General features: G+C 35.3%; 1 protein-coding gene and 1 long non-coding RNA gene across 2 annotated transcripts in view; both read right to left on the reverse strand.

Annotated features, from left to right (window-relative positions):
• Window positions 1-8,524, reverse strand: part of LOC149773036 (uncharacterized) — a 100,498-nt gene extending 91,974 nt beyond the window's left edge. The window contains exon 1 of the mRNA XM_089946828.1: window positions 8,395-8,524. The gene's annotated coding sequence lies outside the window, so the exon portion shown is untranslated. The remainder of the gene's footprint in view (window positions 1-8,394) is intronic.
• Window positions 8,525-8,805: 281 nt separating this feature from the next.
• Window positions 8,806-16,369, reverse strand: LOC149773037 (uncharacterized). The gene is made up of 2 exons (XR_016417489.1): window positions 15,800-16,369; window positions 8,806-9,714 (listed from the first exon to the last, which is right to left on the reverse strand). It is a non-coding gene; the product is annotated as an uncharacterized LOC149773037 (long non-coding RNA).
• Between the last annotated feature and the right edge of the window lie 6,931 nt (window positions 16,370-23,300).

Here is a 23,300-nt window from a genome sequence, read left to right on the forward strand (position 1 = left end):
CTTGTAAAATGATGTGTCAATCATCTTTTCATTTGTTCAATCACAGTAAAATAACTCCAGGTTTGAATTCACATAAATTCAGTGAATGTCTCTGTCCAATAATTTTTTCAGAGCACTTTTGTATTTTCAGAGAAAATAATTGCATGAATTCAGTAATTTGAAGAATTAGAATCCAGCCCGGAATGAAATACTGGGCACAACATATAATACAACTTGACTGAGTTAGAACTTAAAGCACAAAATGAATTTTCTCTTTGGTGACAAGATTATACAGTCTTCTACTTGACCTCTGGTCACAATTAGCATTTTCTAAAAAAGAGCTCTTATCTAATGGAAAAGAACCTTCTAAAATGATACTAATGTTTACAAAATAAAAATGTTAGTTGTTACACTGGACAACAAATTTTTACAAAAGTCATGTTACTGAAATAAAATTAGTCAATTCTTATCAATTTTTATGTGCTGAACACGAATATGACAGTCAAATTGCAAAATTGGCTCTAGTTTTTTTGTAATCTGCAAGAAATTAATGTTTACATAACGAAATGCATTCCAATAGTAAAAGGTCAACTGTAATAGCCTACCTATAAAAAATCAAGTCATTGACTACATCTTAGATTTCTTCGCCTGTCTCTTGTACAGCTGTTCGGGAGCATCTCTGAGGAGTGTCCAGCAGTAGTCAGCCAGCATTGTAGTGGACCATTTTCCCAGGTATCTTTGTTCCATTGTTGCGATATCTTGATGAAAACGTTCGCCGTGTTCATCACTAACAATACCACAGTTGCTAGGAAAGAAATCCAAAATGGGAATGAAGGAAGTGAATCTTTAGAGACATATTGCAGCCAAGTTTCTTATACTTCATCAACATGTCTTCTACTAGTTCCTTATAGTTTTCTGCCCTAACATTTCCGAGGAAGTTTGTAGAAACTAGGCGAAAAGCATTCCATGCTTGTTTCGCGTCACCTTCCAGCAAGTTGTTGAACCGGTCATCTTTGAAAAGCTCTCGAATCTGAGGACCCACAAAAACTCCCTCTTTAATCTTTGCTTCGCTGAGTCGAGGGAATTTTTCATGCAGGTATCGGAATGCTGGCAAAGTCCGGTCAATGGCTTTCACGAAGTTCTTCATCAAACCTAGTTTGATGTGAAGGGGTGGTAGCAAGATTTTCTGAGCCTCAACCAGAGCTGGGTGTTGGATATTCTTCTCTCCAATGGCTACATTCTGCCTGTGAGTCCATTCCTTCCTCATGTAGTGCATTTCCCTTGCTCGGCTATCCCACTCTCATAAGAAACACATGTATTTTGTATATCCTTGCTGCAGTCCCATTAAAAGGGCAACTACCTTCAAATCACCACAGAGGTGCCAGCTGTACTTGTTATACTCAATGGAATTCAGTAGCTGCCTTAAGTTATCGTATGTCTCTTTCATGTGGACAGCATACGCTACTGGAATAGATGGAAGAATGTTTCCATTGTGTAAAAGCACAGCCTTGAGACTCAGTTTCGAAGAGTCCACAAATAGTCTCCATTCTTGTGGGTCATGAGTGATTTTTAAAGCATTCATGAGGCCCTCAATATCGGAACAGAATATCAGATTACTTTCCTTTCTGAAGAAAGGCTCCAATTGCTGGTGGCGCTTTCGATATGCAGTAATTGTGACATCTTCTTCTAGAAGATTCCATTGTTGGAGTCTTGATCCTAGTAATTCTGCCTTGTTCTTTGATAAGTCCAAATCACGAATCAGGTCATTTAGTTCTTCCTGTGTTATTCTGTGTGGGGTTGATGATGCACCACAGTGAAAATCTGGATCACTGCATGCTGATGGACCAGGAGAAGAACAGGTCGACTCACCTTTGTCTTCGTCAGATGAATCAAGAGAATATTCTGCTGGAGGTTCTGGAATAGGAAGTCCCTCACCATGTGGAACTGGTCTCAATGCAGACGGAATGTTTGGGTAGACTATTCTCGACTTCTTTCGCTTCGTTATTCCGCCGGAAAGAGGAGGAACCAAGCAGAAGTAACAGTCATTTAGGTGGTTGCTTGGCTCTCTCCACACCATTGGGACTGCAAACGGCATTGATGACCTTTTGCAATTCAACCACTGTGAAAGCTGTGTTGTACATGTAGCACAGCATATATGCGGAGCCCAAGGCTTGTCTTGGTCACCAACCTTGCATCCGAAGTAAAGATGATATGCCTTCTTCACTTGAGAATTGATACTTTTCTTCTGGTTGGCAAATGTCACTTCCCCACAAATATAGCAAAAATTGTCCGCGGTATTAACACACTTTCGAGGCATTACTGTTCTTTATTGTACGTAAATGGATAAAATAATAAGTTTTATGTAACAGTAGCTTGAACTGTCTCGCACAACGTCTAAAATATTTTAAATGCTGAACCTATCTGATTGGGCTTTATATAGTACACTGCTTACGTCAGCTTCAGCAGCCGCCTGGCATTAGTATAATAGGCCTACACATGTATAGTACACTGCTGACGTCAACTTACTTCAGCAGCCGCATGGCATTAGTATTGCATTGCATCAGAAAATGATGCAATCAACTGTGGATGATGTGAGCATGATGGTATTATGCAATGTTACATCATTATTCCGGATGTTGCTGCAGTCCTACTGGAGAAATTTACACAGTGAAACATAGAAAATGAGGTATATGAATATCTTCAAAACGAGAGCCAATACAAATTTTTCACGGTTATATTCGTGTTCGGCACACCAAAATACTACAGATTAGGGCCTTTTCAAGTCAGTAATGATTTCACTGTTGACCAGTGTTATTAGAAACCTATTATTAAAATTAAAATACAGAACCTGAATTATGTCAGGTAGACCAGGTGAATTCCAATAATCTTGACCTAGACCCAAATAAACTTATTTACTTCTATTAATGATGACCCTGATATTAAACCCATACACATAGAGAATATCTTAGCTATATATTAGTTGCTTACAGAATAATATTTTTTTAAAAGGTCAATTCAGGTCAAGCAGAAATGAACACAGTTTTGGACAAGGTCAAGTCCAACATACAATGTTACATTACAACAGCATGTAATTAAATATTAAAAATATAAAAAAATAAAAATCTAACAAACAAACAATGCTAATTAAATATTCATAACAGTATGTAGTATATGAGAAGTAATCTACTTAAAATTTCAGAGTAATGAGGAATATTGAAGAAACAATGCTCGGTATCCAATGAACTGTTGGCCCAGGTGTAGAAGTTGTGGCCATATCTTCTGAGACATTCTTCTCTGTTTCCGATGAATCTTTTACCCGTTTCCTTTGCAATGCCATTCAATTCATAACTAAAATACCCAGGGAAAATAAATGTTCCATTTGACACAATAATTATATATACTTTACAAATAATTTTATGCATAAAATTTTCTCAACTGTATTGCATTACTTTCCTTTACAATCATCACCATTTACATTATACAAAAAATTTAGTGACTGCTTGCCTTTAAATAAAGTTGTATCGTTGCTGCGAAAATGAAGACTCCTTAAATCCCCTTTGGTAGCCTCAAAAACAGCAGCAGTACATACATGATTTACACGTGTGTTAGCGATTAGACTAACTCTCCAGCGATATGCCCTGTACATGCTATATAGATAAAAGGGTTATAACATTTTATTGTAAGATATATGGAATAATGTCAGTTTATATAAAATATGTTAATTTAACAAGATCTGATTAAGAATTGATTATACAGAAATAAACAGGGGTATCGTAAATTGGCTGTTAATGCAAAATTGTGACTCACCTTTCCGGCAAGAATTTGGCGACCTCTTGATTATAGTCTGACTATACATCCCCGTTTGTTTGTACCCCCCTACCGATTTCAATAACGAAAACGTTTATCGTGATAAAAAGTGCACATAACTAAGTCAACTGGCGCTAATACTGGCATCCCCTGCACCTTTCATGCTTAGGTGGCAGGGTCCAGAATCGTAAATTGGCCCCTGGCAAATTTCTTAACCTAAGGCTGTGGTGTGACCTTTTCAGCTATTATTGTTTACTATTTAGAGATATGGATATATTTGTGAACTAGATGTTTCGGGCTTGTGTTGTTCTTGAAATTGATATCAGACTTGTACACCTTCCATAGTTACTCTGCAATATGTTGATAGTGAAATACCAACAATCGGCTAGGAAGAAGAGCTAGCCTCCCATAGCAGTAAACACATGGGTTTGGGGCAAGTAGAATATCTCAAAAACGGCTTGGATGACAACATTTTCAATTGCATCAGCCTGTTTAGTAAACACTGTTTTGCAGAATTGTCATCTAGGAAAAGGGCATGTGTTTGCAATGTGACAATCACATGGCGTCAAAAATCACCTTCGGATATGAAAATTGCAGGTAGAAATTTGGGATTGGGGTGCATAAACTTATGCTATAACTGCCATTGACTTCTTTGGTCAAGTGGATAATATTCTTATGCTTTGTTGTAATATAGGTATCCAAAAATATGGACCTTTTTGACCTCACTTGTGTATTTGATTTTTTATGATTTTTTATACTAGGTTGCTGATTGCGGCATTAAATTTGTACACAAAAACTGGCCCCTGCCCCCTTAACGGACTTTCCATACGTACACTATGGGCTAGTTGAATCCCATCAGACAACATAATGACGTAGTTGATCCTTTTCGTTAACTGCCGGATAATTCCGTAAATTACCAGAACGCTGAGAGTTTAGAATTATATTCCTTTGCACACATGAACATAGAAATCAAACCGCTTGTTGAATCCACTTGAAAGGCAAATTTGTTGTTGTCATTCTTTTCCTTTGCTTGATTCGACATTGTAAATATCGGAAGCAGACGACATATGTATGTAGTCATGCATACACCCCTTTGCTGAAAATAGACTTGTCCAGGAACTGGAAATGGATTTCGAGTATGTCCGTCTATTATATTGAAACCTTCCGTTAAGCATGAAACGCGCAGAAGATGACGGTGTTAGGGCTACTCGACTCACAGTCAGGTTGGAAATTATAAACCAATGAATGAATTGACTAAGTTCTTTTCACCTTTTATTACATTAAAGGTTTCCGTTATTGAAATCGGTAGGGGGGTACAATGAAACGGGATGTATAGTCAGACCAGTCTGACTATACATCCCCATTTATTTGTACCCCTTTGCCGATTTCAATAACGAAAACGTTTAATGTGATAAAGAGTGCACAGAACTAAGTCAGCTGAATCAATGATTTATAATTTCTAACTGGCTGAGACCAGAATGGCATAAATATTGGCATCCCCTGCAACTTTCATGCTTAACGAACTTTCCATAAAAACACGGCACCATATTGCGAACACTATGGGCTAGTTTATTTCCATCAGACAACATAATGACGTTCATCCTGTTCGGTAACTGCCGGATAATTCCGTAAATTACATAACGTTAAGAGTTTGGAATTATCTCCCTTTGCACACATGAACATAGAAATTAAACCGCTTGTTAAATCCACGTGAAAGGCAAATTTGTTGTTGTCATTCTTTTCCATTGCTTGATTCGACATTGTAAATATCGGAAACAGAAGACTTATGTATATACATCTGTAGCGATGAACACACCCCTCTGCTGAAAATAGACTTGTACAGGAACTGGAAATGGATCTCGAGCATGTCCGTCTATTATACTGAAACTTCCGTTAAGCGTGAAACGCGCAGATGATGACGGTGTTAGGGACACTCTACTCAGTCACGTTAGAAATTATAAATCAATGAATGAATTGACTAAGTTCCTTGCACTTTTTATCACATTAAAGGTTTCCATTATTGAAATCGGTAGGGGAGTACAAACAAACGGGTTGGTATAGTCTGACTATAACGTTACATGAATATAGGCGTGTCAAACAGCGAGTTTCTGTCTGCCAGACAATAATGAAGAATCGCGTTTTTATTACAAAAATTTCCGTTACAAGAGTGTTTTCGGCCTCAGTAAGAGCATGAATCATAATTATTCGTCTAAATAATTAATTATGAACTGAAAAAAGAAATCTTTCATTTCATTAGTTTTGAATTGGGTTGTATGTCTAGAATCGAGATGGCACTATAATTTCCAGTCGATGCTTGCAGCAAATTTAGATCACAAGGATATTTTATATTAATGATGGAGGAATGGATATGCGTTAAATATAATGAATAAAGTTATCTTTACTGGAAATGAATGTGGAGAGAGAACGTCTAAATATATAATTTCATACTTTTGACATTTAATTGAGTGCATGACTGCAGTGCATGCTATCAACATAACTAAAAACTGTTTCTTATGTCATTAACGTTGCTTAATTCAAAGAACTGTTGCTGTCAAACTACAAGTCAGTTGCTTTACTCAACATTTCTTCAATGCATTGTGTGTATCTTGGTCGCCATTAAAGCCACGTGAGAAACATAATGTTCACACCTTCAAAACCACTTCATTTAATATTGTTAAACTGTCAAGAAATGTTCAGATGTGACATGTTTTTGTTAATGTTGTTTCGTATGCCTCCATAGCAACCATACATCGTTGACATAAACATTTAGAAACTTGTTTTAATATGTTTAAAATCTATAACAGTAATTAAAGTCAAACTTTAGAAATAAAGGAAATATCTTTTGCATTTTCTAAAATTTTTGTATTTTTCGAGAGCAAAATACTGTCTGCTAAGGGACAAACCAATTATTTTGACTGAGAGGAGCTTGGATTTATTTTCAAACCAGAAATATTTTCTTTATTACCTCAAGATGGTTAATTCTTTTATTTTAATATAACTGGATATAATATGTTCTTTTCCAATACCTCCCCCCCCCCAAAAAAAAAAACAAACAAAAAAAAAACAAAAGACAAATGGGCGGTCCTGGAGTTTAACGCAAAAAAGATAAATCTCTAAACCGAGTTGAACGTGTAGATCATTATTTATTTTTTTACTGTTATTTCAAGCTAATCCTGTTGAGCCATACTTGGTTTTTATACAGTATATTTCGTTTACCCTTTGAAAATTCTCTTATTTTTGTGAAACTTACGGCCTGTTCAAAATAATATCATATAGATATGTTGGCGGTATATGGAATTTACTTTGTCCATCTATGTGGATCCATCTCTCTTATTTGTTCATGATAAAGCTCATCTAGCATTAAAATTGCACTGTGTGAATTTGTGAAGATTATGTTGGTGTACCGTATAATTAACACATAGAGGGCTCGCCCTTTTATTATTTTATATGAGAGAGAGGGAGAGGTTTCAACCTGCACTTTAAATCTGTCAAATTTAGAGGTGACCCTAATTATCATATTACACAACACGCTACTTGCTTTATCCACTGCTCTAAAACTGCATTTTAAACTGCTATTCTTAAATGAGAGCACATTACTATGTATTAAAACTATTTCATTCATCCGCGACACCAGTACATAGTCTTATACTATCACATACATGAATTTGAAAGCATCAATAGCCACTCCCATACCGTAGATTACGATTTTGATTTGTCACTTGATATCATAGTCCTGCTCTATTTTTAGACTCGGAAACCCCGTCGAAATTTGGCCTTCGTTAAATGCGATTTCCAGCAATATTTTATTGTACATGAGCTTATTTTCAATTTTTGTTCGACATTTAGAATCAAAAAGAAAATTAATGCAAAGGGGGGGGGGGGGGTTGGTTTAATGTATACAGTAGAACCCCTATAGGACACACGGTACTAATTATACGGAAGAACTGTGAACCAGTCTAGAAATGGGTGAAGAAATGATAGAGTATTTACAGGTTTGGTGGTCCATAATTGGTTAATAATGAAAATTAAAATTTTAGGAAAAATATCTTTTGAGAGCTTGTCCTACATGTAATGTAAAAAAATTATTGACAAATTTCTACTGATGCAATTTTAGCATTTTTACAGGCTTGACTCAGGAGTACTCAATACTGAAAGTAGCACCTGATTCATTTGGTGCAGAATCAATAACACGTGTTTCATGCACATGTATGTAAACAAATTGCCGCGGGTCATATTGTGTTCTCCACACATAAGCTTGCACCAAGGTTAGATGTGCACGAAAAATTATAGGTGTCATTATCAGCACCCATAAATTTTAAGTTATTGAATTTTGAATATGACAGTGTTTCCATATGTTTACCATTGGAGTGGAATTAGTACCGTGAGTCCTATAATGGCCAACCTTTACTGCTTTGCACAGAATCCACTGTGAAAAGTGTAGTCCGAGTTACCTCTGATCCTTACCACCCCATTTGTTATATTTGGATATTTATGTATGGGTGTAGGGTACCTACACCCTAATATGAATGTCTAAATATCAAAAATGGGGTGGCAAGGGTCAGAAGAAACTCGGACTATGAAAAGTGAAGCCTGAATAAACTGACTTACCCTTTAAGTCCATTATATCTGTCTCCAAAAATTGGTCTCTTGCCACGCCTTCACTGACATAGCAGCTAGTATGTGGACCAAACCGGGCCAAGACTGCATGCTCGAACAAGAAAGGTCACAAATCAGGCAAATAATAATACTCCACGCGCAAGTTCTAAAAATGACTAAAAATAGCGCCACGTCATCTTCGCGAGTTAATTTTATACCTAGGCACTGCTCATTCCTTTATATGGTGTGAGGGTTGTTGTGGTTTGGATGGGGTGCGCCAAATATTTTATTAAACTATTATAGAAGTCCCACCCAGGCTCAAGTTTGGTTGGAAGTTAAAGTAGTGAAAGATAGATGTAAATCTCCGAGCCCCCAGCCAGCAATGCCGACGGTTAGATGGTTAAATATACAAAAAGGATGAAGTTCAATGAATAACAATTTAATAACAATTCAATAATCAAATGGTACAGATTCAAATTACACTCCTTCCGCTCGACCCTTTAATAGCCAATTGCATCACTAGATTAGCAGTGTGAGATCGCTTTCCACCTGTCCTTGTATTGCTACTCATATGTTGTATCCTTTCTCTCTCCTATTTCTCCCAATTCCTTCTCCTCTTCCTCCCCGACTTTCTCCAAATTCCTTCTCCTCCTCCTCCTCGACTTCTCTATACTCTTTCTCCTCCTCCTCCTCCTCCTCCATTTTTTTCTCCAGACTCCTTTTCCTCCTCCACCACCTTCTCTCCACCGAAGTTTTGATAAAGCTTTTTTTTTTTACTCACTTTGGCCTTCCCAAATCTGTTCAATCTGATTAAGGGTCAAATTTTATGTCTGGAATATTCCAGCAAGTTATGTATGAATTAGGCATCCAACAATTCAAGTCTTCTGCCTATCACCCTGAGAGCCAATGGGCTTTAGAAAGATTTCATCAAACTTTCTAAACATATTATTCGGTCATATTGTTTTGATACGGTAAAGATTGGGATGAAGGCATTCATTTACTATTGTTTGTTGTTAGGGAATCAGTTCAAGAATCTTTAGGATTCAGTCCCTTTGAACTAGTTTTTGGACATACTGTGCGTGGACAACTGAAGTTGTTAAAAGAGAAACTTATTTCTAATGAAGGTACAGAAATTAATCTTCGCGATTATGTTTCCAGTTTGAAGAATAAGATGTAAAAGACTGGTTGCTTGAACTAATCTGCACTCTACTCAGTCAAACATGAAATTAAGGTATGATAAAAATGCAAAGGAAAGGAGTTTTCAGCTCGGTGATAGAGTTCTGGCTCTCTTGCCCATACTACAAAATCCTCTTCAGGACAAGTATTATGGTCCTTACACGGTTGAAAAGAAAGTAAATGATTTAAATTATATCGTAAATACTCATGGGAGACGAAAACAAAACAACTTTGCCATATCAATATGTTAAAGGAGTATGTTGAGAGAGATATCCAGGTTAATCATGCAATTAATTTAGTTGTAACTGTCCCACACACTGAGGATTTAAGCGTAGGAATGCAATCGGACTCTATTGATTTTGGAGTAACACAGTTTCGGAATTCAGAAATTATGAATAATCTGGACCAGAAACTTTCACATTTGCAACAACAAGAAAAGAATGAACTTAAATAGTTATTACTTGAATGTAAGCACTTATTTCCAGATGTTCCTACAGGAACAAATAATATCTACCATGACGTTCAAATTGTAAATTCCACACCTGTGAAACAACACCCGTACAGGATGAACCCTCTCAAACAGGAATACTTGAAAAAAGAAATTCAATATTTGCTGGAGAATGATTTCATAGAGCCGAGTAAATGTGACTAGAGTTCACCATGTATACTTGTTCCAAAACCAGATAATACTTTCCATATGTGCACTGATTATAGAAAGGTGAACAGCGTGACTAAAACAGATTTATTTCCGTTACCAAGAATCGATGACTGCATTGATAAAATTGGAAATGCAAACTATGTCACTAAACTTGACCTTCTGAAAGGATTTTGGAAAATTCTACTGACGGAAAGGGCAAAGGAAATTTCGGCATTCGTGACTTCAGATGGATTTTATCAATATAAAGTGATACCGTTTGGGACGAAAGGTTCACCAGGTTCTTTTCAACGTTTAATGAACATGATTACATCTGGTCTTGATAATTGTGATGCTTACATCGATGATATCATCATCTAAAAATACACCTGGAAAGATCATTTAGCGACAATTCGGAAATTCTTTGACATACTCACTGATGCAAGTTTGACAATCACTTTATTCAAAAGTGAGTTTTGCCGTGCTTGTGTAACATTTCTATGACATATCGTGTGACATGGACAAGTTAAACCTATATATGCTATGATCAAGGCTATCCCTGAATTTCCTGTGCCTATCAGTAAAAAGCAACTGATGCGATTTTTGGGTATGGCTTGATACTATCGGAAATTTTGTTAAAATTTTTCCATTATTGCTGAACCCCTGACAAATTTATTAAGCAAGAAAACCAAGTTTCATTGGTCTGAAAAATGTCAAGAGGCTTTTGATAAGTTAAAGGCCATACTTAAGAGTGCACCAGTTCTTATAGCTCCAAATTTCAGTCAATCGTTTAAACTGTCAGTTGATGCAAGTGATGTTGGGGTTGGAGCAGTATTGATTCAAGAAGATAAAAATGTTGTTGATCATCCAGTGTGCTATTTTTCAAAGAAATTAAATAAGCACCAGATAAATTATTACACAATCGAGAAGGAATGTTTGGCTTTGATACTGGCATTACAACACTTTGAAGTTTACATTAGTTCGGCTCCCTCTACGATTAATGTGTTTAGTGATCACAATCCCCTTACTTTTATCGGCAAGATACAAAACAAACATCAGAAAGTTTGTTGTTGCAGGAATATAATATTGACATCAGGCTCATCAAAGGAAAAGACAATTTAATAGCAGATGCACTTTCACTTGTATAGAAATATATTGTTTCATGTATACTTTGTGTCATTAATAAGATTTTATCTTATGTTATATTTTTACCACATGTTTATTTGACTTATAGTAAAAAGAAAGCTTTATTGTATAAATCTTTTTATTTCTTTATGAGGGGAAGTGTTATGTATATTTAATTTAATTGTTTATGTGCTAGTTTTAATTTTCTAAAAAATTTTATTACATGTTATTTTAATGCAACATTGTATGCTGGACTTGACCTTGTCCGAAATTGAGTTCATTTCTGCTTGACCTGATTGACTTTTTTATTTCATTTATGTAAACAACTAATAATAGCTTCATTATTTTCTATGTGTATGAGCTTATTATCAGGATTATTATTCAAGTAAACAAGAAGGAGTCAATATGTTGAATTGGGTCAAGCTTTTGGAGATTCCTAAGTGAATTTTATAGGTTATTGTGTTGTAAATAAACAAGGCGCATTATATCATTCTAGAAGGTTATTTTCCTTTAGATAATGGTTGTTTTTTGAAATGCTAATTGTGACCTGAGGTCAAGCAGAGAACTATATAATCTTGTGACTGTGAGGATTTTACCAGTCCTGCTTAACATCTAGCACCTTCAGGTTGTATTATGTTGTGACCAGTTTGGGCTGAATTTTATTTTCTCTGGAAATACAAAAGTGCTCTGATAAAATTCTTGGATAAAGACATTCACTGAGATTTATACTGAATTCAAACCTGTAATAATATTTATGTGATTCAACAAGAGACTGTTGATACATCAGCACTCCGTATGCTATAAAAAACATGTCATCGCCTTCAATTTTTGATCTCTTCGGGACTTGAACTGAGTTTTATTCAGGACCTTTTATCATTAGGACTTGTGTCTATAATTCTTGGATTATTTTGGGATTTAATTCGCAATACTGTAAGTTCTTTATTTTTTCTTCTCATTTTCACTTTGTATTTTAGGGAAATAAAATATTTCTTAAATTTTACAAAGCTTGTTGCCTTCACTCTTTTCTGTTACTTATTTTAAGAGTATCGACTAGAAACAATTATCAATATTTTACTTTGAATTGTTCATGTATTTAGGCTGTCGGCATTGCTGTCTGGGGAATTGTGAGTCATTCAAACTTTAAATGTCCACCTTTCTGTCGTATTAGCCATAATATTGTAGAGGCGTTGTGACATGGTCACATAGGAAATCCTGTGTTAATAATGACCATAAGTTTAATATGGTGATGGTAATATTGGGTCAGCAGTGTTTATATGGTCATACTGGAATCAGAATGTTAAAAGTTTCATCTGCAATCCAAACTCAACACCTATACAGTCCAGCAACCGCCTGTTTGATTACTGTCTATAAACATCACATAAACAATCGAACACCCGCTTTTTGAATACTATCCAAACAAACACCAAATATAATATCCAACAACGAAAAGGGTTGGAGGTTGTTGAATACACACGCTCTATGCTTACATACATAAAACACACAGGAAGAGGGGCAGCATGTAAAAATAGAGATGAAATACATACTCTTACTACCAAAAAAAGAGCAAACACATACTATCACACACAACGGTAGGAAGTGTTTGTAGACAAACTACGATACCGGTACATAAAACATAATATCACAAGAGAAGGGGTAATAGCGGTTGTATGTTTTACTTATCAACAATACAGACAAACGAAACTAAAAAAAGATGACTGTATATATATATATATATATATATATATATATATATATATATATATATATATATATATATATATACATCTTTTCTAGTGATGATTGTGGCCCCGAAAAAAGGCCAGTTTTTTAAAACCAAAGCTGGTCCGCATGTCATTGTTTTTCTTCTATTACGACTCTATGGTCTTCAACTAAGTAACAGAAAAGAGCAAAAACCAACACTTTTTGTAGAATTCAACAAATAATTTATTTCCCTACAATACAAAGTGAAAATTAACAAAAACTTACGGTATTGTGAATTCGATCCCAAATAGTATGCAATGGTGTAAAACATTTTAGAGATAATTTCGCAGTACATTCTGTCGTGGTTAGCGTCACACGTAAACATTAAGATTGATGTATTGGCTGGGTTCGCAATAAATTGCTTACTGAGAGGGATGGCATCTGCTCTGTTTGGGGCATGAACTGAATTTTTATTAAAGTCAGTTCCGTAACGAGAATGAATGAGTTCGGATTTAGTTTTTATGTATGTAGTAGAAATCGTGTATCATAAATATTGCATACATTAATCTTATACGAATTGTGAGATTTAATCATATATCTTAAATTATATTTATCATGTATAATAATAATTGAATTTGTCAGTTAAGGGAATTCACAACTTAATTATAGAAATGAATTAATTGACTTCACGTCTTGTCTTAACTACATTATTTGTTAATTAGCGTTTAATTGACATAGGTTTCCAGACATAGAAAAATCAATTCTTAACATACATCATACATCATTTAAGACATCTAAATTAATTCTCACAATTCATATCAGAGTAGTGCATGAAATTCTTAGGATACACGACTTCTACTGCATACACGCAACTAAATCCGAATGCATTATCAATGAAATATTGTATGACATTCTTACAATACACGAACGATATAACATTCAAGACGAATGTACGATTAACTTCTGAACTCAAGGAAAACTGAAGTATGAGATTCAAATGAATAAATTCAACAAATAATTACAGATTTACATCAACGAACATATTGTATGTGATTGAGACTAACCTTTGTGCCCCTTCGAGACTCGCTCTTTAAGATGCATGTTCTTTGGGCGATTTATTTAACGAGAAATATTACTTGTTAATTTCCTCGTAGTCCCTCAGACTTCTCTTTCGGTAGAAACACTTGGACTGCCGAATTTCACAATGGAAATTACTTAAAACATTGAATTTCATCTGGGAAACACGTCCCCCCCCCCCCGTCATTTAGCTTAGCCTATAAGAATTAGCTTTCTCTAACCGATACAATTTTAACACTCCCATCGAAGTCAGAATAATTTTATGCAGTCAACATGTTTTAATAGCTATTCAATGAGAATATCATTTTATGACACCTATTTCAAATGGCCAAAGACTTCCCAAATTTTCAGTCTGACTTATCTCAACTTTGTCATTTTCCGTTACTTGACCTTGCGTTAACATATCTGTCTCACCGTTATCCGAACGGACTCTGATTAGAATTCACTCTTGCTTCCAGAAAAGAGAGGTTAATCATAGCAAACTACCAATTTATTGCGAGCCTAGCCCATACGTTAATCTTAATGATTACGTGTCTTGCTGACCAGAACAGAGTGTACTGCGAAAATATCTACAAAATGTTGCACCTTTACAGATAATGGATTATGGCTTATATACAATCAAGAATGTTTATTCTCAGGTATAAAGCACTTGCCAAGGCTCGGTTATAACTGACAATAAGTAGATCTGGTATAAAGCATAATCAATGGAGGTTCTTTAAATATAACCTCTATTTAATTACTGTATGTAATATATATTACATGCAAATAACGTCTGCTAAGAAAACGAAGATTAAAGTCAAGTCTCTTTCCAAATTATCGTGCTATATGTTCTTAAACTTCCAGTTAATATCGGTTGAATATTTTAATACCATTTCACTCTTGAATGCCAACACGTTGTGGTAATGGTTACATACGGTACAACATTCTAACCAAACAGACCAGGGTGATCAGTATCATATCAGGTATTTCATCTGGTCTCCCTTCATTATCCTGTATTCTGATTTTGTTCTGTTCCACTCTGTACGTATTTGATCAAGTTCGCCTTGGATTATTTGCCGAAAGCAAACCCTCAAACCAGGCGTAGGCACCATAAGGCACGCGTGCCACAAAGTGGCACGTCAAGAGGTTTTGTGTGGCATGCTTAGGGCAGCCAAAAATATCAAATTTTAACAGTGTTACTCTCTTACTGGTGGCAAGCGCTGGTTCATTTTGTAATTAATCCGGAAAAATAGTGGCACGCTATATAACATAGTTTGCCGATCCCTGCCTTATACAATAATTTCAGAATCAAATACTGATAAATAAATACAACAAAATGGGGTTAAGAAACATATTAAGACAATAATTATGATGACGAAAATTAAAAGGTGAACGGGCCATTAAACACATAATAGGTCGTAATAATTGAGCATATAACCGAATTAAATATAAACGGACAAGATAGTCAGATGGCCTTTCCCTTTAACAGAGGATGTAAACATATGTCGATGTTTTCAAGATCACTGACGAAACTAATTATCTTGTTAAACTTTCATGCTCTTGATGAATCCATTATGTGACACAGTTTCTATGAGACGCAAAAATGTTCTTTGCAAACATCTAAGAGATACTCATCATTCCTCTCAAACAACTAATTCGATCGTTCTATTTACACCGATTTCATACAAATTCATTATTGCAACAAGTCATAATTACTTCCAGGACCTTCTAATGATGTCCAACATTCCGTTCAGTTTGAAGAGTAGTTCTCATATGTTGAAAAGCAATCCACGCGTGTTCTTCAGCAATGGGACCAAATTCCATTTTGTGGCAAAGAAAGGTACAGCTGAAGTGTAAATAAAACAGCATGAACGTTCTTCTATCTGCTAATAATAATCTTACCTACACAGAGTATCATGAATGCCAAATCCATGTCTTATATTCTTGTCATCGCTATTACTATGTACTAAATAGCTTTGTCCCTTATTGAAAATAAATCTATTTGTTTTTAAACAATGTCTTGCCCTAGTGTCTACACCTTCATGACCCAACATAAATCTGAACAAAGAGTCCCTGCAAACAACACACATAATATTTTGTCAAACAATTTGACACGTCTTGAGTGGGATTTTTACGAGAAAAAGTTTTATCCACCTGCTTTTATGAAAAAAGGATTTATCCGTCAGAAACGATTTATCCATAGGCCTTTACGAGAAAGGATTGTCCATCAGCTTAGACGGATTTTCTCGTAAACTCTTGGTCAAGCTGTTTTCATGACCCAATAGAGAGAGAGAGAGAGAGAGAGAGAGAGAGAGAGAGAGAAAGAAAGACGAAGTTCAATCCTCTTGAAAAAGGTGTCACTTGACGATGAAGATGTGGCTACATCTGGGGAATTTGTCTTGCGAGGGTAGTGGACCGAGCTGTAAAGACAGAAGCCTGTTTGAGTTTCTGGCGAGCAAACTTTACTGAAATACTCAACATAAAAAATTACATTCCGATATCAAACTACATAAGCTAAAATTGCGGATATAAGAGATACATCTATAACTACAATGTTATTTCACTTACCAACATCATACATTGTATAATTTCTGCCTTTTAGAATATAACAGAAATAATTAAATATCGAATAAATTCACGATAGCAAAAGAATCTAAAATTCAATATTTCAGACTAATATCGTAATTGAAATATATGTTACTGAATTTATTTTAAAATGTCAACATATTAAACTCTATTATTTGAAGAGTATTTTATTTCTAAATTAACTATTACTGAGTATGAAGTTGGTAGCGAACGTTGCTTTTTACTATAATCAACAATATAATTACAAGTAAATATAAGTTCTTCAAACAATTAAACTTTCCAATACAATATATTAAAGAATAGTAAGGAAATATTAAAATACATGTAATATAATGTACTGATGTTAGATTTACATCTTAACACTAAAATTCTTATAACACTAAAATTCCTTATACTATATGAAAAATTGTACATAGACGATAATCTTACCTGCAAAGACAGAAGCCTGATTGAGTTTCTGGCGAACAAACTGGCGTGCCCTTGGGCTGGGGATTTTTATATCAGTTTCTTAGGTCAAAGCCAAATATGGACATGTGCCTAACTCTTGTGTTCACCAGAATCTCAAAGTGAGGCTTCATAGTTTCTTACAGACTATCGTCTGGGTCTATGTACGTCATTAGATGGACAATTCTACCACGGAGCTAATAGCTTAGTCAGGAAATTTAGGCTTCCGCGATGCGGTAACTTACACAACTTAGCGAGTGTATTTTATGCTGACTTATGATAACAAGGGAAATGTATGAAACTTTTGCCTTTGCTCATACGGGCGCAATCTTTATTAAATAGTATATAATTGAAATTCCGAAATAAATGGATTTAATCTCAATATATTTTAATAGAAAATTACTTTCAATATAATTTAATCAAAACTTACTTTTAATACAATTTAGAGAAAATTTCAATCTTATTACTTCTACTAAAAAAGTATGTCCTAATAATACCCTCCGGGTCATTTGAGCCGAGTCCTCGAGGCTCGAGAGAAAAAAATTACATTCATAAAAAGAAGGTAAAAGGTGAAAGATAAAAAATACATTAATAAAACATTGTGAGACATATTGTAAGTTGTAAAATACATAAGAAAAACACTGCAAATACAGAGTAAAATACAAAATATATATAATGAGAAAAACAATGCAAGTATTCAGTATATACCAAAGGTACAATGAGAAGGAAAAAACACTGCAAAATATTCGGTAAAATACAAAAAATACAATGAGAAAAATCACTTCAAGGTACTCAGTAAAATACAAAAATTACAATGAGAAAAAGCACTGAAAAATACTCATTAGAATTATACGCAAACTACTTCTTCCACTAGGCTTATGACACTAATATTAGCATCCAGTTCTTATTATCTTTAATTTTCTTTTTGTGTATGTTATTTTACTCTTTTTTTTGTTACTTTGTTTTTAAATTTATTTTTTAGAACATCAGCATAACATATTTTTGGGTGACGACGGTTATTATTTTGCTTCAGCCAAGTGTGGTGGAAAGAATTCCCGTTCTTATAGATAGTACTAGTGAGCCGATATTGAGTGTATCTTCCTATTGCATAATATCAACAAAGAAATACCAGCATCAATGAAGTAAAAATGGTTGCGAATAGAATGTCGTAAGAATTTGGTATTAACCAAGAGTAAGGAAAGTAACAATTTTAGTGTTGTGTTATGTCCTACCTTATAACCAAAATGTCTATTCACTTGCAAACCTTGAACTGCGCATGTATGAAATAGAAATCGCATCTAACATAAGAGCAAAAGTGAAAATATCATTATAATCTTGACACTGGTTTGGTGTGGTCTAGTACAACTTTGAAATGGGCGTGTATCGCCGAATTTACATGTGACGTAACAAAGAGAATGTATCGTCGTTATCGTTCCAAACAAAGGAGACGCAGAAGTTGGTTGTATGTAGGCCAATAGCTGCTCATGTCTTATGAGAGCTATGCAACGCGGAAAACTCTCGAGTAATCACTCCAACACTTTGACTAATTTAGCATTTTAGCATACAAATAATGAACAACACGACAACATCAATCGATGTTGCCTTACCAGGAAAGGTAGCGCCTCTTCTAACTGGTTTGAAGGCATTAGAGCCGTTTCTATGGCGATATCGCCGTGACACAATACCATAAGGTATACATTCATACGATTCGTATGAAAACATAAGAGAGAAACCTCAATAACATCATCGAACCCTAATGGGCTGACACAATAAACATCTGCATCAATATGTTTGAGACGGCTAGGCGGAAATTACAATTCTCCCTAGGACAGGCAAATACGGTAAGACATTGTTATATGTATAGGCTGCGAAACATGTATACGGTGATTTCAGATTTCAGAACGAACAGGTTTGATATAAAAACTTAGTCTGGAATGCAAGCAAGTTAAAGTCGGTAGGTTCATTCACTGTCTATAGTAGAAACCTTAGTGCGATGAATGTGACTGAAGTAGGTGTAGAAAAAGTTATTGTTACTAAATAAGAAATTAAATACAACATAGATGAGTTATTTTGGAAATATTTTGAAATTAACGCACTAACCTTGTAATGTTTGTAATTCAAGATACAAAATATGGTATAGCAAAAACATACTTGTGTTAGAATTACCACAATCCAGAAATATTCTCCGTATGAAACGAATTTATATTAAATGGATCGTAAACAATACACGTATTGTCTTTAATGTAGAAAGAGTTCAAATTGTAAAAGTTCAAGTCACTATCACTGGAAAGGAAACTGTCGTTGCCTCTGTCGTTGACTTTGGGCTTAGCGGAGATGTCGCTGTTGGACCCATGGAAATCCCTGTTTATGGCATGGAAAGATGTATTTCAGCCTGGGTTGTAGGTAGCTCGAATTCAGGGCTGCACTAAGTATAGTATGCATTCATCATGTCGGAATTTCAGGTGTTACTGCAAGAAGAATTCTCACCGGCGATGTATAATTTGTAAGCTGGAAATCGTATCAATTGTAATGTTTTCGTTACGTTTGTGATGTTTCTGGCGCTGATGTTTCAGAACAGACCCTTCTTGTGTGCAAAAAATACGAAAATCACAGAAGAGTTGTCCAGTCGTTCCGGAGTTGATGTAGCGTAGCAGGGCGGCATCACGTCTCATGGTCGCAAAGGTTTTGGTGCGAGTCTTTCTCGTGAATCATCATTATGCGGAGTGACACTTTTATCCATGTTTTCCACTTTGTTTTATTCTCCACCAGCTTTTACGATGAAAAAGCTTTTATCCAAAGGAAAAGATTGATCCATAGAGTTTATCCATAGGAATTTACGATAAAGGATTGTCCATCAGCTTTATCGATGAATTGTTTCACCCCTAATGTTTGCCATAATCGCTAATTTTATCAGCTAATCAGATAAAGTGTTATATCTTCGCTTTTGGGTGACTGAGCAGTATGGCTGAAGAGCATCAATGTGTGCCGAACGATTTTATTCACTTTCAGATATCTGAAAGCTGCATGTCCTTTGGCTAATTCAAAGGACTCCAGAACGTGACCCTTAAGTGGTTGCTATCAGATCTTCAGGTAGGACAGTGGAGATCTGATGTTTATCAGATTGCTGCTGACTCAAACGGTCTCGGTACCAGTATTATTTATCTTCTCTATAGAGCCCACGATATATCCCACCTTTATTCCTTAGGGACAAATCTTACGGCAATTAACACTTTATAAATTAAGACATTTATTTTGAATCAGTTCTTGACACATATACTGCTTGGCATATGTTTTCATTCCTTATTATCTTTATTTAAGGATCGTAATTTATGTCCATATATACGACACAGTATAATGCCAGGTTTATTCAAGAACATTTTATATGAGAAATTGATGAAACTGATGTGAGAAACTAGATAAGATGGTACATTCTTTGAAAAAATGCTTTGGATACTTACCGAAAAATAGCATGTTTTCAATATGATCTTAAAAAGTCTATTAATTGAATCTAAATATGTAATAACACAATGATAATATACCTTTTTTATGTTCCTTCCCATTCTTTGCAAAATTAAGTATGGGACTCCTGAGTTTTTGCCAGGGACTGTCAGAAATAATCCGGGGACTTCTGAGTTCTAGGAGCGAAACGTCCAGGACTCTTCATCCTAAAACTCTGTTGAGAGCCCTGAGACTACTTTTTCTTTATAATGCTGAGCATTGAAACCATCTGAATTTCTCGGGTGACAATATTTTAAAATGTCCATATTCTGCGCCATTTTCTTTTAATAAATCTAGACATTTTTAGTGGACTTCTGGTGAAAACTCCATACCAATTAGACGATCCATTCAAGAGTACCACTATCAATATTTTCAAGATGGCCCTTATTGATGTAATATAAAATTGGTACCATTCGCATTTTAAACCAATTAGATAACATAAGAAGTCTTTTGTTTATTACCCTATGTCGATATGACCATCAATTCTGCAGGAACAGTGACAAGATTTCAAGATGGATACCATGACAATCATTTTCAATATCAGATTGGAATAATTTCATTTCAGGCCAACTAGGCATTTCGTGAAGTCTTCAGGTGAAAACCTCATGCTGATTTGTCTTTCCCTTTAGGAGTAGAGATGACAAGATTTTCAAGATGGCTGCCATATTTGACATCAGATCAGTATCAGTTTAATTTAGTTCCGGTCTTCTTATTACAACCCCATGTTGGTATAACTTTCCATTTTGGAGTAGCAATAGCAAGGTGGCATCAATGGTATCCACATTATATGTCAGATCAGCACCATTTTCATTTAATACCACCTTGACATCATAAAAAATCTTCTGATGAAACCCTATGTTGATATGACTTTTTGTAAAATCCGTAAGTTGAGATAATCAACTCTTCGAGTGGAGTTACAATGACTAGATTTTCAAGATGGTGACTGTATTGGCTATATTGAATGTCCAAGCAACACCATTTTCATCTACAACTAACTAGACATCATGCAAAATATTTTGGATATCCCGAGATGATGTCTTTTTTTCAGAAGGAACAGTGATGCAAAGATTTTAACATGGCGGTGGCAGCTAAATTTGATGTCAGATTGGCACTGTGCTCACTTAAGATTAGCTTTAAATCATAAGAAGTATTTCAGTAATGTTGATGTGACCAACCATTCTGGAGAACTAGCAATATTATGTTCATGATAGCAGTGACTGCTATCGTGCCTGTCTGAGTGGCATAATTTTCATTTAGGGTCACATGAACATAATAAAAAGTATTTCGGTGAAAAACCCAAGTTAATATGTCTTTCTCTTCAAGAGTGGTAGTAATCACCAGATTTTCAAGATGCCTTCCATGGTAGCCATACTGAATATTAAATCGGCACACTTTTAATTTAGTTCTAACTGGGTACATTTAGCTTAATCGGGTCAGGAAGATATTCTTAACCACGTTCAATAGTTTCATTTGCTTGTTTGAAATGTTACGTTTGTTTATTTTTTACTAAAAAAAACCTACAATGAAGATTTTGATGCGTAAAAGGTCACTTACTTTTGTCAGTCCAGTACATTTTTGTTACTTTCCTCAAGTAAGTGTGCTTAAAATTTTAAAATATATAAAAATGAGCCAGGCAATTCATGTGCACTTAGGTGAGTTAGTATGTGCTGAAAGTTACAGTGGTTAATCAATTATAATAACAAATGCATGATGATGAAAGGTCATACAACAATAAACAAGGACAATAACTGTGGTCTGGTGTCAAATCTTGCAGTAAAATTCCCATGTTGATATGGTCATAAATTCAGATTAGTAGCAACACCTTTTTTGTATATGTATATATATATATATATATATATATATATATATATATATATATATATATATATATAAGTCGCACGTCAGTTTTGGGGTTATATTTAACTGATTTTTTTCAATGGCTAATATACCTATCTCAATTATTACATACATTTATTTCGGTAGTTATTGGATTAAATGTAATAATGAAGGTCACTTACCCAAAAGTTACAAAGAACCAGATCATCAATTCCAAATTCAGATTCCATCGTGTCCGATGATGACGCTAGATGTGATGCCCACGATGAATACGCTTATGGCATGATGTTACAGGTTGGGCATATCATGCACTGATAGGATGGGAACCATACGGGCCCAGAATCCTTACGGCAACGTTTAGGACCAAGAAGGAGAAAATCAAGATGAACGTCATACAGTGCTACGCTCGAACAATTATGACGGCGAAGAAAAAGATAAGGACCAGTTCAACAACAGACTACAGAACATAGTAGAAAATTTCCCAGACAAAGATATCAACATCCTCATGGTTAACATAATGCCAAAGGTGGGTCAGACAACACAGGATACGAATATACCATGGGGATCCACGGCCTGGTCGAGATGAACGAAAATGGAGAGAGATTCGCAGAACTTTGCGCACTGAACAACCTGATCATCGCGGGTACCATCTTTCCCCACAAGAGAATCCACAAGAACACATGGATATCACCAGACCATGTGACAGAAAATCAGATTGACCACATCTGCATAGCCAAGAAGTTCAGAAGATCCCTGCAAGATGTGACGGTGAAGAACAGATTTGGCATCAGGCCACCACTTAGCTATCGCAAGGATGAAACTTAAGCTGAAGAAGAACTGGATGGGCACAAAAGAGAAGAAA

The sequence above is a fragment of the Sinohyriopsis cumingii genome, unplaced genomic scaffold (genome assembly GCF_028554795.1).
Source record: "Sinohyriopsis cumingii isolate HCF-2022 unplaced genomic scaffold, ASM2855479v2 utg000913l, whole genome shotgun sequence".
Lineage (NCBI taxonomy): Eukaryota > Metazoa > Mollusca > Bivalvia > Unionida > Unionidae > Sinohyriopsis > Sinohyriopsis cumingii.